The sequence below is a fragment of the Phocoena phocoena genome, chromosome 16, assembly GCF_963924675.1.
Source record: "Phocoena phocoena chromosome 16, mPhoPho1.1, whole genome shotgun sequence".
Classification (NCBI taxonomy): Eukaryota; Metazoa; Chordata; class Mammalia; order Artiodactyla; family Phocoenidae; genus Phocoena; species Phocoena phocoena.
This window is the reverse complement of record NC_089234.1, coordinates 8643965-8661939: the sequence shown is the minus strand read 5'-3', so window position 1 is coordinate 8661939 and position 17975 is coordinate 8643965. Positions and strand designations below refer to the sequence as shown.

The 17975-nt window shown below is 42.4% G+C and overlaps 1 pseudogene; it reads right to left on the bottom strand.

Annotated features, from left to right (window-relative positions):
* Window positions 1–7001: 7001 nt before the first annotated feature.
* LOC136136563 (60S ribosomal export protein NMD3 pseudogene) lies at window positions 7002–8516 on the bottom strand (annotated as a pseudogene).
* Between the last annotated feature and the right edge of the window lie 9459 nt (window positions 8517–17975).

Below are 17975 nucleotides of genomic sequence, written 5' to 3'. Positions count from 1 at the left end.
AACACAGAAGCAGGACCATGGAGCAGCTTTTGACCATGCGGCAGCTTTTGACCATGCGGCAAGAATTTGCATCCATTCCCCTAAGAACGCCAGCTGCTCCAGAGTGTTTGCCTAGGGTTTTTCATTTGGAACCTTCATGCATCAGAACTCTGACTACACACTGCCTGTCTAATTCATCTTCACCCATATATTTTACCATTACGGACAGCCTTCCCCTTAAGCTTGTCTATTTACTAGCTGGTGTGACAGATGACAGCGACTCTGAGCCATGTTAGATGGCATTTGTATGGCTCCAATGCCAGAAGCATTCTAAACGCCGGTGTTGCATATTTATTGATCTCCATATTCCCAATAATCTGATGCCCGTCACATTTGACAACATTATGTGGAGAGGTCAGCTAGATGGGGCTAATGAAGCTGTTTCCAAGATGGATGTTGTTTTCCACAACATTACCCTTGCAAATAGCTGTCAGTGGGGCATTTCACTGTCGGGCCAGGCATTTGAGGATTTTTTTTTTTTTTTCTTAAATAGTTGGCATTAACATTAAACAAAACCTGAAGCTATTAAATCATAGTATTTATTTACGATAGAAAACATGGATGCCCTGGCATCTTTCCAAATGAAAATCTTATTAACGGACACGGTGCTTGTGGGAAAGTCTTCAGCAACTGGAGATTGGCTTGGCTGTCTAAAATGCTTGACGGATTAGCCCGAGATGATGTGAAGGACCAAATGGGAAATGGCTGAAGTCTGGAGGATTAAACCAGCAAATAGAAAGACTTGCTGCAGACCAGAGGCACGTGGTTCTTTTGTGACCATGTTTCCAAGCTTCCACACTGCTGCGAATAACCAGCACAAAATGCGCTCAGATTTAGATGAAGATTGACAGGAAAAAAGAAAGAAAGAATAGGAAACAGTATTTGCAAAGAGGATACCACTGAGTGAAATGCTGCGTGTGAATTAACCACACTGGAAATGCATCGGGAGCAGTAACGAAAATATTAAAGACAGGTTTCCTGCACCTGAATCCAGAGCTCTTTGAAGCCCTGCAAAGGGACATTTAGAGACTTTCACTGTCTGTCTGTCCTGAGGGTGACCATGGCGGACAATGATCCCGATGGCTCTTCTAAGGAATCCATCCTGGTTTAATTCCAGGTGGATGTATCTTCTTTAAACATTCACTGAAGAGTTTTTAGCAGCTATGTGCCAATGTGATTTCTGAGAAACTTATTGCATATCTCGGTAGGGCCACTGAGAATTTTGGGTTCTTTAAGAAAAGCATAGTCAATCTTTAGTTTGAAATGCGTTATTTTACAAAGGTAGGTGTATTTAATGGGTTTCTTCATGGCAATGTTCCTCTCCCAACTGTATCCCAGAGCAGACACAAACAAGGCTAAATAATGGAATTAATGGTACTTGGCTACTGGCTCATCCAGAACTTTCTTAACAATGAATTCATTTATTCAGTGCTAGCATTTAGGAACATTAATCCACCACATTGCTTACAGTCACAAAAATTGAAGAACTTCTCAACTTGTTTATTTTGTAGGAAGGATGCCAGAGAAGAGATGATTAACTATTGTGCTTTTTCCTTTAGTGGATCTCAGTATCTCTTCTCATCACGCCCTTTTTCAGGTTATGCCTTTCGCATCGTGTTAAATGAAGAGGTAGAAAAGAATTGACGAGTTCAAGAGCAGTGAAGTTCATTGCGGGGCAGAGGCTTATGTTCTTTTCGGATGAAAAACTTGTTTCTCCTACATACCCCCTCCTCCACTCTCACGGAATATATATACCATTAAGAGAGCATGTTCTCTCTTTGATGAATACCTAAAAGTAATAGGAGAAACAAAGTCAGGTAATGGCAAAAGTCAGCTCCAAGTAAGGTAGAGTGGTACAGCATGCTGCCTACAATTTGAGAGACACGATTCTCATTAAAAAAAAGCACTGACAAAAAAGTCATATGTGAGAGATGCAAGTTAAAGCTACCCTAGGCAGCTTTAATTTAGGCATGAGCAAATTACATGAATAGCAGTTGCTATAGTAACTAGTAGATAATACGGTGTTTGTGTTGCTATTGAGATATCTTGTACTTTACTGGAATAAGAAAAAAAAAGAAAAGATTTCCAGGAGCACACAGACGCTGCATGAAGGGAACATATCTCATAACCATTTTACTTCTTCATTTTACTGTTTATTTATGGTGAAATGGGTATCTACAATTATATATAGCCCTTGGCTTGGTTTGTTGTTATTCGTATTTTCTTAACTGAGATGTCCCTTTGAAAGCCCAGTCCCTGAGACATCTCTGAAGCTGCCCTGTCTGCCATCTTGGATGCCGCCAGGGGGAGAATTCTGTGGTTGGGCATGGCATGCCGTGAGCTGTAGGCCACCATGGGTCAGATGACTTTGAACCCAAAGGCCAAGAATGCTTGAGAATTCAGGGCAGGACAGATGCCGTCAAAGGTTGTGATGTTATACATTTGATGTAACGCCAGGTAGTGCAATATTATGCATTACGGAGTGTTGGGCAGTTAGCATGATTTTAAAAAGCATTTGAGGTCCTTTCTAGAGACAATGAAAATATCTCAAAGAGGACTTGTGATGGATGAAATGCAGTTGGTGCACATCTAAGGCTGCAGCTGATGGAGAGGCAGTAGAGAACGTAGCAAGGTGGACAGTTGCCATTTTGTGGCATGCGGGAGGCTGGCGGGCAGACCCCAGTAACTCGGGTCCCAATTTGGATTTGGGGGCCTGGCTGCTGATTCCATGGCAGTTCACCCAACAGTTGCTCTGCCTTTCACTGCTGTATATCACCACTTCCAAAGCTGGTTTGGGCAAACTCAGGGTGCTTCCAGACCTTTCAGATTCTTTTTTTTAAAGCTTTGTTTTAACTGTAATTTATTTAATTTTAAGTTTACAGACCTTTCACATTCTTAACACAACATTGATTTATATTAATTTAATTTAAAAACTCATGTCAATTAGGGTTTTTTTCTTTGGGGATGGAATAGGGGGAGTCTTAAGAAGGGGAAATACAGAGGTAGAGTCCCACCAGCCCCAAATGACTGTGGTGATGGAAACAAAATCTGAATGCACCGAGCTGTCTTCGTCTACATATTTATTCTACACTTCACAGCCTCCTTTGCACAAATTCATTCACAGTTTTCTCTCCGTAAGATGACGCAGAGCAGAGTAAGCATTGTCTCTGAGGCCAGAAAACCTGAGTTCTAGTCTCAGTTCTGCCCTTTCCTAGGACTGTGGCTTAAAGGAAGTAATCCATTAATATTCCTCACGTGTCAAATGCTCTTAATAAGGCCCACCTGATCAGCGGGGACTGCGTGAAGCTGGAACACTCTGGCTGAGCATCTGGCCATGAGCTGCATCTCTCAACAGCTGTTCTTTAATGGTGCATCTGTCTTGGCTAGTCCCAGATTCAGGTGACTCATTTGATGTCTCTGGCCTCAGTTTTCTCATCTGCAAAATGGTATCCTTGGCCTTGCCAGCCTCAGAGATGCCCTCCTCCTCACATTCTGGGATTATATGGCATAAGCTTTTCCGGGTTGCTAAATGTCCTTCCCTTAAGAAATGTGTGCAAAGACCTTTTGAGTCTTCATGGCCAAATGCAAATTCCTCTTCTCTTCCTGAGTTTGAAGAGCAGCTCCACTCGAAAGCTGGTTTGAAATGAGGTCTTGTGTATATTACAGGTGTGGCTTCTGGGCTGGAAGGAATGAAGAAATCCATTTGAGCTTTTGCCTTTAGGCTGATAATATGTTTTAATTTCCATTTCACAAATGAAACAATTGAATTTTCCGGAGCTTAAGCGACCAAGGCAAGACCTCACTACCCTCAGCATTTTGGTAGCCTCTACCTGCTATACGTTTATTCTCCCGGTGGGGTGTGGGAGGCTGTCACCAGAAGGGGGCAGTTCCAAGGAAAAATGTTCAAAGGGGGAGGCCAGTGCATGCATCTTTACTCAGTTACCGTCAAAACAAATACCACATCACAGGAGAAGCAGATGGTGGGCCAGGAACCCACAGGAGGTGCGAGGAGGGAGAGGGAGGGGCACTGAACTGCTTGAAGAGCAGTATTTGGTCACCAGATTCATAATTCCCATCCGTCTCCGAAGCCCTCGGTACCTGAGACCCTTCAGCACCTCACCCCGCATCATTGCCTTCAGATCGCAAAACTCATGGGACTGTGAAGTGAGCTGAGTAGGAATCAATTTTTTGTCTAGCCCCAGAAATTCTTTGGAATAATATGTCCAAATGGTTATCTCGTCTGTTGCAATTGGCTTGAGAATATCAGAATTTCTATGAATATTTGTGAGATTTCCATGTACCATCTGGCTCCCTACATGTGAGTGTGCCTACACAGATGCCTGGATAATGTATAGGGAGCCAGCACATTTATTTTTACAGAGGGTAATTATTACAGTCTCTCCTTCCAGAAATGAGCCTGTTGTTTTATGTTTTCAGAGCGAACTTGTGAAATATTAAGATATTTTACTGCCTTAATGTTCTGAATTGTTTGCCTCTCCATCCTGCAATCTAAAACTCATTAACAGTCGAACAATTTAATCAGAATGAATCAAGTTGTGAAATGGATACACCGGCAGTTCACACAGCCATAAAGCATGGCTGAAACTTTTCTGAACAGCTTCATAAAACTTAGAGGCAGCAGGAAATAAATGATTATCCTGGACAATATCAGAGTGAACAGAACCTGGAGCCATGAACTTGGTAATTGTTCCTCCTCACTCAGCACATTTGCTAAGGCTTGGTCTTAATTCATGGGATGGACCCGGGAGTATAGGGATTTAAATTGTCAGTCCTTCTGTAAATTTTTTCTCTCAATTATAAGCATGATCAGGGAAGCAAAGTGAAAGTGGTACGTTAAGCCTGACTTTAAATTCCAGAAGTTTTCTTCCATTAAAAATAGTCCTTGGGGACGCTGGGAGGCTCCAACCCACAGTTTTTGGGGAAGACCTCAATTTCAAGAGTGACTCATTTGTTATACTTTTAAAATATCATTCATCCCAGAATTCTCTCTGCAGAGGTGGGCACGTGTGTTTGGTGGAAATGGGTTTTAGTTTCATTCCTAAGTTTGGGTTGTATTCACATCAAATATTGTCTGACAGAGTCAGTTGTATTATGCATTTGAAGTCAAGGCCACCAGTAGGGCAACCAGTTCGTCCTCAGTTGCCTGGAACCCACTGACTCTCAGGCAAATTGGGATGGTTGGTCCCATTAAAAAGTCCCAACTCCCAGATATTTCCTGGCATCAGTGCCTAAAAATTACTCTCCCTTCCAGTGTAAGAATTTTGCCTACAGCTTCTTAATCGGACGATTATCCAGAATAGTGCTTTTTATATATATAAAGTATATATATATATATATATAGTTCATAACTTTTATCCCATCTTCTTCTGAGAATGAATTGAAGCAACTATGTAGGCATCCAGCACATGTCTGGGTATTGAAGTTTCCCCATCTCTACGTGGTCAGTGAGAACTTGTGAAACAACAAAATACTTTACAGTTTTGATATTATAAACTCAAATTGCACCACCTACGCCATGCCTCTTTGTTCATTTTTTTTCACTTTAGAAAGCACAGGCCTTTATTCGAAACTTCAGAATTAGGGAGTCTGATCTTAAAAAAAGGAAAATGTTCCATTCAGTACTTACTTAATTTCCTTATTTAGTGGTATATATAGGATTTATGAATTAGCTCTTAGTTCTGGCATGCTTAGTAAGTCTGATCTTGCTTACAGAAATAGGTTCTTAATACTTCATTTTCAGAACACTTTAAAACCCAAGCCAATGCTTTTCCTTCAAGGATGCGGAAGGCATTCCTCATTCAAATCTGATTCATGGTTTTATAAAGCATGAAGATCACTTTTATTACTTCATCATCTATATGCTGGATTCTAATACTCTTTTTTTTTTTTTTTTTTTTTTTTTTTTTTTTTATGCGTTACGCGGGCCTCTCACCGTCGCGGCCCCTCCCGTCGCGGAGGACAGGCTCCGGACGCGCAGGCCCAGCGGCCACGGCCCACGGGCCCAGCCGCTCCGCGGCACGCGGGATCCTCCCAGACCGGGGCACGAACCCGCGTCCCCTGCATCGGCAGGCGGACTCTCAACCACTGCGCCACCAGGGAAGCCCTCTAATACTCTTTTTGATGGTGATGTGTTCAGTGATAGAAACTTATAAAGAGAGAATTCCTTCTCAATTTGTAAACCAAAAATTTAAAAGCAAAATCCCTGAAGTGATAGGAAGACATTTTTATGACATAAACAGCTACTTCACTAAGCTGCTGGCACAAGCCAAAACGACAAAGGTACAAATTGTTATTTAACCTTTAAATACTCTTTGCTACAAATCTACAAATATTTTAAATATACTTTCTTCTGCAGTGAAAATTAAGATAATCCCCAGCTTAACAGCTTTTGAAGATGCAAATATTACGAATAAAAAAGATAACTTTCCTAGTGAATATCCAATGATAAACTGAACCCTAAGGTTTCTATCCCAAGGACATAAAAATGATCTAAATTGGACTAAGTGCACGGCAAGTTCGTATGAAAAATGATTCTTCATATGCTCTTCTACGAAAGTAATCAATATAAAAAGAATCTAAAACTTGTTTTCTGCTTGAAGATTTAGGTAACCTCCCAGGAATCACAACTTGTGAGCTTTTAAACCCAGAGCTATAGTACGTGAAAATACTAGTGCCTCATAAAAATGCAAGCCGAAAAAATCCCATATGTAAATAAATATCAGTAATAATTACATTCTGCATAATATTTTTTAATCTAAAACTTCCAAACCATCAACCTTTTTCAGTGCTTCGAGTGAGCAGTCAAAATAGTCATATTTATTCAGGTTTAAAACCACATTTCTCTTCTCTCGATATGAAGGCATAGACAGAATAGACAGTAAAATCATTTTGTCCAACATTCTGAGCCTATGGATGTGGAAACCATCTACAACATGATCTCATTAGGTCATCATCAACTCACCTTCTTCACCAGTAGCATCTTGGGGAAATGTGAAGGTCTTCAAGCATCTCAGCCAGACTAATTCGAGGTGCTCCTTCATCATCTGTGTCACTTTCCACAGGAATCGTTGAATCTCTATAAATATACACACTTTTTCTAATTGCCTCATCTTCTTCCAGATCTTCAAGGAAATCTGGGTATTGCCTTTCATCATCTGTATCCATGTTTTCTCTATCTCTTGCAAGCTCTTTCAGTTTCCAGCTTCTAAGACACTGACGTTTGGTACGGTCATAGCTCTTCTTGATTAGCACCACATCTAGGACTCTATCTGATTTCATTTTGTTGATATGCTCATCATTTAAGTTACAGTTGGCCAGGTCAAACCCCAACACCAAGTCTCCAGGATTCAGAAGATGTCCCAAATGAGTGCGACAAAAATACTGTTTATCTGTGCTCATTTCAGATGTTTTCTGTACCCAGACTTCCCCGAGGGTATGCTTTTATGATACCATTCCAGCACCTGCACTGCGTTTTAGATCTTGGACTATGCTGCATTCCATAACAATAAACTCCTCCAGCTGTTTGGGATGTGGCATAAACTATTGAAAGGGTGACTCCAGAAAGCGTTCCCATCAATATCTGCAACTTGTAGGGTATTTGGATCTATGAGATGGATGACGCTGGTTACTCGAATACACACACAAATCTGGTTCATGTTTCCCAGGCTTTGTGCCAGTTTTGGAGACAGACAAACAACATTATCCTTGCATATTGGAACAATTTCCACAGAAAAGGTGCTTTTGTAATTGTATGTGTTACTATGGATATCCTGAGAGATCAGTCTCTGTGAGGCTTTGTATCTAGTGGGAACAGTACACTGAAGAAATTCTACCATCTTCTGAGCATGTTGTTTTGAGGAATAATAGAAATCCAGACCATCATGAATCTCTTTGACACGAAGTGTATTCTGGTGCATGCCATATTTCAAAATCAGCTGTTCCAGATTGTGGAAGGTTCTTCTGTGCGAAGTCTTTTGCCTGACTTGAACCACAGCCTTCCAGAAATCCTTAGCTTCCACTCTATGGCAATCTCCACACATCTGGGGCTGAACAACATAATCCACCACAGACACTTGCTGAAGGATAGCACCATTCATCACCTCTTTCTGAATAGTTAGTTTAACGTTAAGTCTCTTAGAACGGGGCTCAGTCCAAACAAAGCTTGCATCTACAAGACGTACGTTACTCAGAGGGGCTTTGAATTTTTTCAAACACAGAGCAAGACGTTCCCTGGATTCTAAGGCACATTGTGCCCAAGTTCCTGGTGGCTGGAAATATCTTTGACATTGTTTGCAGAGAGATAGAGAGACTTGTTTCGGAATGCCTTGGCTGATATCTACTTTACTTCGCAGACAAGCCACACAAATACTGGCAGGATTCGGACTAATCGGGGCACCACGGTCGCAGCACAAGATGTGTCCAGGTGTGCGCTTCACGGGTTCTGTCATATACTCCATTTTTCTGTATATCTTAGCGCCTCTGGGCCAGACCCAGATGTGCTGAAAAACCGCGTCAGGACCAGTTCCTATCGCCCAGTCCTTATTTTGTAATTTGCACCAGCAAATCACCATTCCTATTCCACACAGGCTCATGCGGCCCAAATATAGAAGCCCTTACAGTCTCGTCACTCCATTTTCTTTCTCACTATTAAGCTCTCACCGTCAGGGTTGGGTTTATTGGACAGACCTGGGCTTCTCAACATCCATTCGTACTCTTTTGGCTGTTCAATCAGATGAATTCTAACTTCACCACCTCCTAGCTGTGTCACCGTGGACAAACGCTGTCCCACATTATGCCTCAGTTTTCTCCTCTGTGAAGTGAAGATAGTAAGACTGAAGCTGTAGAGTTGCCGTATGGGTCACCGTGTGTACAGCCCATAAGGTAGAAGTACTTTGGTGTGTCAGAACATGCCTGACCATGATTTGGCCAAGTCCAGCTGGGAGCTCTGGGCTGTCTCTGGCAGGCAGGGGTCCATCAGTGACTGATTGGGACATGCTGATTTTAGCGTAAGCACAAACTTCTAATCCACGATTTCAGGGGCCCCTCATGACCCACGGCTCGAGAGGCACCATCAGAGAAAGGGCCTGCTCAGTTCTTTGTGAATTATTTCTTGACTTGTGGAATGATTATTTTATCGCGCTTTGTACATAGAACAATCCCTTCCCAGTTCCCTGAGATTTTGGTTTACCTGGGTTTACTTCTGAATACTTCCCCTCATTGGATTAATCAAGATTTGGAAGTGATATGGGTTATTTCTGTTTGTTTAGTGGCTACCTTTAACATTTTAACATGCATACTTCTATTAACAAATAACAAAGTTTCTCAGTATTTTATCCTTCTTTTAAACTGTGAGATCATTAAAACATTACACATAGTCAGCAGTAACAATAACATTTTGGCAATGTTATTTCATCTAACCCTCTCATTATTACTATTATTACTATTGTTATTACTATTATGGAATATTTTATAGAAAATCACAGATGTCATGTCTCACCACTTAGAAATACTTAGCTGACAAGAAACTTTTCCCCTTAATATAACCACTATGCCATTATCAGCAAACAAAATGAGCAATAATTTCTTAATATGATCACATATCCCTTCCATACTTAAATTTCCCCAGTTGTCCCCAAAATCTTTTTACAGATGGTTTGTTTGAATAAGTGGCCAAATGTGGTTTGCATATCACAGTTATATTTTGAAGAAAACATAAAATGCCCTATGGCCTGGATTTTGCTTGTTGCTTTTACTTGGTGTTCTATAATTTGTTATTTTATTCCCTGAGGTATTATAAACTTGTGTTTAAATTCAGTGACTATTTGAAATTCAGGACTTTTTGTGTAGTAACACTTCAGAGATGTTTCTGTGTACTGATTGCATCACATCAATAGGCACAGAAATATCTGGTGTCCCATGGTTTTATTGATACTAAGATTGATCAGATTGAACTTTAACTTTTTAAAGTTTAAAAAAATTTTTAAATATAAATTTTAATTTTTGGCTGCATTGGGTCTTCACTCTTGTGCACGGGCTTTCTCTAATGGCGGCGAGCGAAGGCTGCTGTTCATTGTGGTGTGTGTCCTTCTCATTGTGGTGGCTTCTCTTGTTGCAGAGCACGGGCTCTAGGTGAGCGGGCTTCAGTAGTTGCAGCACGCAGGCTCGGTAGTTGCAGCACATGGGATCAGTAGTTGTGGCGCATGGGCTTAGTTGCTCCACGGCATGTGGGATCTTCCTGGACCAGGGTTCGAACCCCTGTCCCCTGCATTGGCAGGCGGATTCTTAACCACTGTGCCACCAGGGAAGTCCCCGTAATGCTTTTTAAAAAAACTGTTAAATATATATAACATAAAACCTGTCATTTTAACTATTTTAAAGTGCATCGTTCTGCGGCATTAAGCAGATCCACAATGTTATATAACGATCGCCACTATCCATTTCCAGAACTTTTTCATCATCTGAAACTGAAACTCTTTACTCATTAAACAATAACTCCCCATTTCTCCTCCTCTCTGGCTCCTGGCAACTACCATTCTCCTTTCTGTCTCTATGAATTTCCCTCTTCTAGGTACCTCATATAAGTGGAATCATACAGGATTTGTCCTTTTGTGGCTGGCTTATTTCCCTTACCATAATGTCCCCAGGGTTCATCTGTGTTGTAGCATGTGTCAGAATTTCATTCCTTTGTATGGCTGAATACTATTCCATTGTATAGATGGCCACGTTTTGTCTATCCGTTCACCTGTTTATGGACACTTGGGTCGATTTTGGCTATTGTGAATACTGCTGCTATGAACATGGGTGCACTGGCTTAGTGCTTTCCTTGCTCACCGATGACGTCTGTCTGGATCCATCGTAGGCGTAGCTCGCTTTTCTGTGCTTGGCTTTATTATGCTTTGCAGATATTGCATATTTACAAATTGAAGTTTTGGGCAACCCTGCATTGAACAAGTCTACTGGTGCCATTTTTCAAACGGCATTTGCTCACTTTGAGTCTCTGTGTCACATTTTGGTAATTTTCACGATATTTGCAACTTTTTCATTGTTATCACATTTGTTATGGTGATCTGTGATCAGTGATCTTTGATGTTACTATTGTAATTTTTTGTTTTGTAATTTAATTAAAGTATGTACATTGTTCTTTAGATATAATACTGTTGCACACTTAATAGACAACAGTAAACATAACTTTTACATGTACTGGGAAACCAAAAAATTCATGTGACTCACTTTATTGGAATATTTGCTTTATTGTGGTGGTCTGGAACTAAACTTGCAATATCTCTGAGGTGTGCCTGTATTTCATTTTAGGTCACACAATGGTGATTTTCTAATATTTTCTTTTTACATACCAATTTTCAGAATAATGGTTTGATGTACCAGTATCCCACAAAGGTGACCAGTGAGGTTTTTGGGTTTTTTTATAGCTCCTCGAGTTGGTTCTTGCGTTCTTTGACAGCTTCAAGTAGTCTTTTGTCCCTTCTTTTATTTCTGGCACAACAAAGTGTCCCAGACTCATCTTGTATATTTCCTACCTGAAGGGAAAAATCTCCTTTTCTCTGTTGTGCTCACCACTCTGCTCTCAGTACTTCACTTCTGGACAGCAAATGTGTGAGTTTTCCCCACATCAAGTAATTCTCCAATTCTCTGTGGACACCACTGGAGTGTCCTACAATTTAATTCAATTCTGACGCTATCTACCTGGAGATAGCATCAGATCTCCCAGGGGCTCAATCCCACAAGACCCTCTCTTCTCCCACTTCAGACAGCAATTGCAGGTCCAGGTTGTCACCTGTGCTTCTGATTGACTATAAGTTGGAGGTTCCCATCACCCCTCCTCATGTTCAGTATTTACTAGAATGGTTCATAGAACTCAGAGAAACATTTATGTTTATCTGTTTATTGTAAACGATGCAATTCAGGCATACCCAGATGAATGAGATGCATAGGGCAAGATATGGGGGAAGGGGTGTGGAGATTCCATGTCCTCTTTTTAAAAATATTTATTTATCTAGGCTGCACTGGCTCTTAGTAGCGGCACACAGGATCTTCGTTGTGGCACGTGAACTCTTAGTTGCGGCAGGCATGAGGGATCTAGTTCCCTGACCAGGGATCGAACCCGGGCCCCCTGCATTGGGAGCGCAGAGCCTTACCCACTGCGCCACCGGGGAAGTCCTCCATGTCCTCTTCACACAGGCGTGCCACCGGCCCCCCCACCCCAGCACCTCCATGTGTTCGCCAACCAAGAAGCTCACCAAACCCTGTGCTTTTAGAGATTTTTAATGGCGGCTTCATTTCGTATGCATGATTGGCCATTGGGTCCAATTCAATGTCCGGAGGTTGGGGTGAAGCTGAAAGTTCCAGCGCTCTAGTCACATGGAGAGTTCCTCTGGTGACAAGCCACTATCTGGTGGTTATCTAGGGGCTTTCAAAAAAATCACCTCATTAACATAAGCTCAGGTGGGTTTGAAAGGGGTTTGTTAAGAATAACAAACGAGGGGCTTTCCTGGTGGCGCAGTGGTTGAGAGTCCGCCTGCCGATGCAGGGGATGCGGGTTCGTGCCCGGGTCTGGGAGGATCCCACACGCCGCGGAGCGGCTGGGCCCGTGAGCCGTGGCTGCTGAGCCTGCGCGTCCGGAGCCTGTGCTCCACAGCGGGAGAGGCCATAACAGTGAGAGGCCCGTGTACCGCAAAAAAAAAAAAAAAAGAATAATAAACGATACTCCTTCCACCTTTATAATTCTTATCACTTAGGAAATTCTAAGGATTTTAGGAGCTCTGTGCCAGGAATGGGGATGAGACAATATATATTTCTTACTAAGTCACAATATCATGCTACTCATTTCTGAAATCAGCCATTTTTCCAATGAGACTTGGTTCTTTTGGGGTATGGTACTTAGACACCACAATCTGGGTACTTGGTGTGCCCACTGCTAGAGGATTGTCATTGTTTCAGGCTTTTTGGTAAAGAGAGCTAAAACGTATGTTTTTTTAAAGAGAAAAATTATAAATTCATCCTGATATTTTAAATTCAAAATTAGGATCACAGTCTTCTTACTCCTTTGATTTTATACTTGTATATCTTTTATAATGAAAATCTTGGTTCTGTTAAATTAACATAATTATTTTATTCTAGAATATATCTATAGTGGTTTCAAAATAATATCAACATTTATATGATAAGATATTGGACATAGTTTCAGATTTCATTTTTCTTTCTTTCTTTCTTTTTTCTTCTGCTTTTGTTCTTAGATTATATCCCATTAGGGATGTACAATCAAACATTGTGCTTTAATATCAATCAAAGTAAAATTTGTCCCTCTAATGTGTGTACCACCACCGTGATAGGCACTTAGGCTCATTTGTTTCAGTGTGCTTTCAATTTTTAGGATTTGTTTCTGTTTTGAACAAAGAAAAAATTAAAAGGTTCTAAAGTAAAAAAACCCCCAACACTCTATGTAATATATGTTACATAATATATATTATATTTTAATTACGCATAATAGATATATCCACAGAAGTATTGCTTCTGTCCTTTCCTCTTCTGTTTCTTCCTTCCTAATGAAATGTAACCGTTTTCATTCGTTTTTGGCTTGTGCTTCAACTGTTTCCTTTTGAAATTATGCCACCGCCACACCCACCACACACCCACACTTTCTCTTTTCTTAGACAAAAGATGCATACCTTTTAGTGTGCTGGGTACTGCGTTGTGCTGCTACCCTAAGTGTTGGGCATACGGGTTGTTTGCATCATTTAGCTATTATGATCAATGCTGAAATCAACAGCCTTGTGATTACATCGTGTTGCATTTTTTCCAGTGTATCTTTGGGATAGGTTGTTAGAAATGGATTGCTGGGTTAAAGGGCAAATGCAGAGTAAATTTTTTAGGCAGTGCCAAATTCCCCTCTATAGAGCTTTATCATTGTGCACCCCTGTAATCCTGCAACGTGTGAGCCCGCCTGTTTCTCCACAGCACCAGCATCATCAAGAGAGTACACTGTAACGCTGCTTTAGCTACTAGGAACGGTTACAACATTAATTTTTATCTTGAGATTCCTGTACCACATGGAAAGTACAAATTTGGACTCCTCACCTCCGTATGTTGGGGTTTTTATTTCTTGGAGGATGGGGGAGACTTTCCCCCCACCTAGAGCCTCATCAGATTGCAGTATTTCTCTGATACTTCCTAGGGTGGGAATTTTCTAGTCACATTTTGTTGGAGGGGCAACCTTTGGAGGCCCCTCTATTATGCTATGCTGTGTCTCAGTTTGGGACACAGACAAGGCCCAGACCCCTGTCCTCATTTGGGTGTTCTGCCCTCAGCCCTGAGCTGTGGAGCCTGTATCTGGATCTATTACTTACTTGGGCACCAAGTTTTCATCTTCTGTGTTTATCACTGTGGTTTTGAAGCCCCTCTTTAATTCTGGTACCTGGAGATCTCTCTTCCTTTCTTTACAGCCTATCTGTATACGGTATTTTCTGCTTACATTTTATGTACGCATTTCTATGTCTAATGGGTGGGAGGGGGTTCTTCAGAATCTCAGGTCTCCATGTTGCTGGAGGAAACTCAACGCAGATTTTTATAAAAGTTATGCCAAAGCAGGGAAGTAAAATGGAAATTGGGAGTGAAGGGATTATTTGCTATGCAGAAGTATCCTTTAAGAGTGGACTTCTCCTAGTGTGTTGAAACTAAAATTTTTTCTGTGACCAAATTGAGTTTGTAAATATTATCTAAAATGGGGTATACCTGTTATGCAAAGATGCTGTCTCTCTCCCAGATGTGAGGACACTGGGCCGTGGGCTACACATTTTTGCAGTGTAGGCCTGATGAGAGAGAGAGAAAAAAAATCACTAAATTACCGTTTTGGCCTCATTCCGAAGTTCAAACTCCAAACACACCACAAAACATACTATACCAGATAGGCCTCTGGGAGCCAAGGACCTGGTATGAACAAGAAGGGCAATACAAGATTATTTCAGTCTAAGGAGAGAGATTGAGCTGAGCTATGTGTGTAAAAGAGACAATTGTAGGCATCAGGAATGCAATCAAGAGGCCTGGGCTTTGCTTCACTGTGAACTTAGGTCATTTGTACCCCACCGTCTAGCTGCCCATTCATTTGTCTACCCATCCATCTATTCAGCTATTTATCTATCCATTCAAATACCAGTCTATCCTCCCATCAATTCATCTGTCCATCCATCCATCTAAACATTCATCCACCTGTCCATTAATCCATCTGTCCACCTGTCCATCCATCCATCCATATATCCATCATTACCAAACACCCACAGTTACTAGGGACTAGAACCCAAATATGAAAGACACTGTCTCTCCCTCCATGGGACTCGGTGTGTTATGGGTAGAATGTCATACAAATAATTACTGTGTAATAAGATGATGACTTCAGAGGAGCCCTATCGCCTCTATGCTGAGAGTGAGGCACTTTAGCTTGTCTAGAGTCAGGAAAGTCTTCCCGGACGAAGCCTTTGAGTCAGGTTCAAACTCAGGTTTGAGTTCAGACCTGAGCAGGGAGTTGCCCATTACCTCTGGCCTCAAGTTCCACCTCACCTGTGCAAGGGTGGCATGGGGCCAAATGACATCCATCTAAAGATCTGTGCTTTCGTGAGTGGCAGCTGAAGATTTTGTATTGGGCACCAACAAGAGGCATGGAGGGCTAGTGGGGAAGCAGAGCCAGTTCAAGGCTTGGCTGGGATTGGGGCATCCCATCTCTGAGGGGCCCCCAGACTTTGTCCAAGAACTGGTTATTGCCCATGGGTAGCTGGAGGAAAAGCTCGCTGTCCCCAGTTACTTGTTTCCTGGGACAAGGCTAGAAGTGGGCTTTCCAGACTTGTTCTGGGCCCTGGGCCCATTGTCTGGAGTGTGACAGGAACCCCGTGAATTTTTTTTTTTTTTTTTTTTGCGGTACGCGGGCCTCTCACTATTGTGGCCTCTCCCGTTGCGGAGCCTGCAGGCTCTGTGGCCATGGCTCACGGGCGCAGCCGCTCCGCGGCATATGGGATCTTCCCGGACCGGGGCACGAACCCGCGTCCCCTACATCGGCAGGCGGACTCTCAACCACTGCGCCACCAGGGAAGCCCAACCCCGTGAATTTTAATAGCCTCCATTCAGAGTGATTAAAACCTTAATGAAATTTAATTATCCTGATGTTAAGCATTTTGTCTTAAGTTATTGCATTCTGACCACTCATTGTTCGCTGCAAGCTCAGGGCAGCATACCTGCCTCTGTCTTAATGGACAGGAAAGTTGAATATATTTAAATGAAATTTCCCCCAAAATAATTGCCTTCAGTGAAACACCAAGCAGGCATCGGGATTGAATTTACAAATCGGGCGGCTGCAGATGAGAGCTACTACGTTTAGAATGGTTTTCATTAATCCAGGGTCTCCAGAAGGAGCAATGTGAAAAGTTCAGAATGTAAGTGACAGGTGTTTATGTTTCGCAATTGCATTAAACAGGCTCTTAAACGCAGGTTAAAGGCCTCCGTGAAATACAGAATATACCTTAAAATGTGGCCTAAATTTGTGCCATTTTGGACTTTGCATTACTTACCTACAGAATTAGCAGGGCTTTCGGTTAATCAACTGTCGGCGTAAATTGTGGTTGAGCAAAATGCTCAACCGGTATAAATACCGGTAAGCACAGTCTGCTTGGCCTGTTGCTTTTTTTTTTTTTTTTTCTTTCTTCTTCCCTTGGGCCTTCCAAAGGCCTTCAGCTGATGGAGAGCTTTTAATTTCACATTTTGGCCCCCACCGCAGGTGATAAACAAAGGTTTCCCCGCTGCTCTGGCTGGGGTCAGTTATCCGGCCTCCCTCCCCGTAATCACACACAAAAGGTGCCTGAGATCCACAGCTAATTTGCGGCCTCTGTTTAGCAGAATTTAATAGCAGGTATTACTGCTGCCGCGGTAATTAAGGACCTTTGTCAATAAGACGGAATAGATGGCCACACTTGGTTGTAATCAGTGGGCTCTCGAGAGCCAGAGGAGTGAAAAGGGAGAGAAGCAATCCATTCTGTGAATAACGCAGTCCTCGACGGCCTCCCTCCCTCCCAGGTCGGGCAGTGGAATAATAATTCCCCAGGCAATGAAAGTACAGGAATAAAAGTACTTACCCTCCAGCCGGTAATTTTTTTTTTGACTTTTTATTTACTCTACTGAGCTTTCTTATTTGCTCCAGGCTGCATCTGATGAAGTATTGTTTAAACAGCACAGAGCAAAATGGATGTAGGGAGGTGGGGAGAGGAGGAGGAATTTTAACCAGGTGGCAGGGAGGCGCCCCGCTTTAAGGTGGATAGCCATTCGGTTTATCAATTATTTCTCTGGGATACAGGAAAAAAAAAAAAAAGACAAAACCAAGTGGCTTCGTGAAGAGGTGGAGGGTGTCATTTAGAGCTGTCTCTGACCATAGTCATTCAGCTCTAAATGGGTCGCCTGTAACAAGCGTGAAGTGAACTTGGGGGAGCGTTGTCACCCTCCGCCTCGTCCCTAATGTACCACTGAATGGCCCGGCTGAGGGGGCGGCCGGCGAGGGGAGGGGAGGGGCAGGGGCTGGCGGCCACAATTCAAAGAGACCTTCAAGGTGTGTGCCCCTCATAGTAATTGGAGAGGAAGCTGCCTTTCCCTCGCCGATTCCCTGCCTTTTTACTGGTTTTAACAAGCATGATGCTTTTAATAGTGCTTTGAGTACCATCTCTTTATACGCCTCTCCCTTTTTAAAGCAGCTTTAACTATACTCTTTCTGTCGCTAATGTCTGAAAAACTTCTACCTTTAATCATTCCCCGATGAGGTGGCAAACAAGCGGCCCCTCTCCTTTAGCAATTTCGGCTGGGTAGTCGCTGCTGGCTGGGAAGGGAGTGGGTGGCGGCCGAGGGAGCAGGGGGGCTGCGAGGGTGTGGAT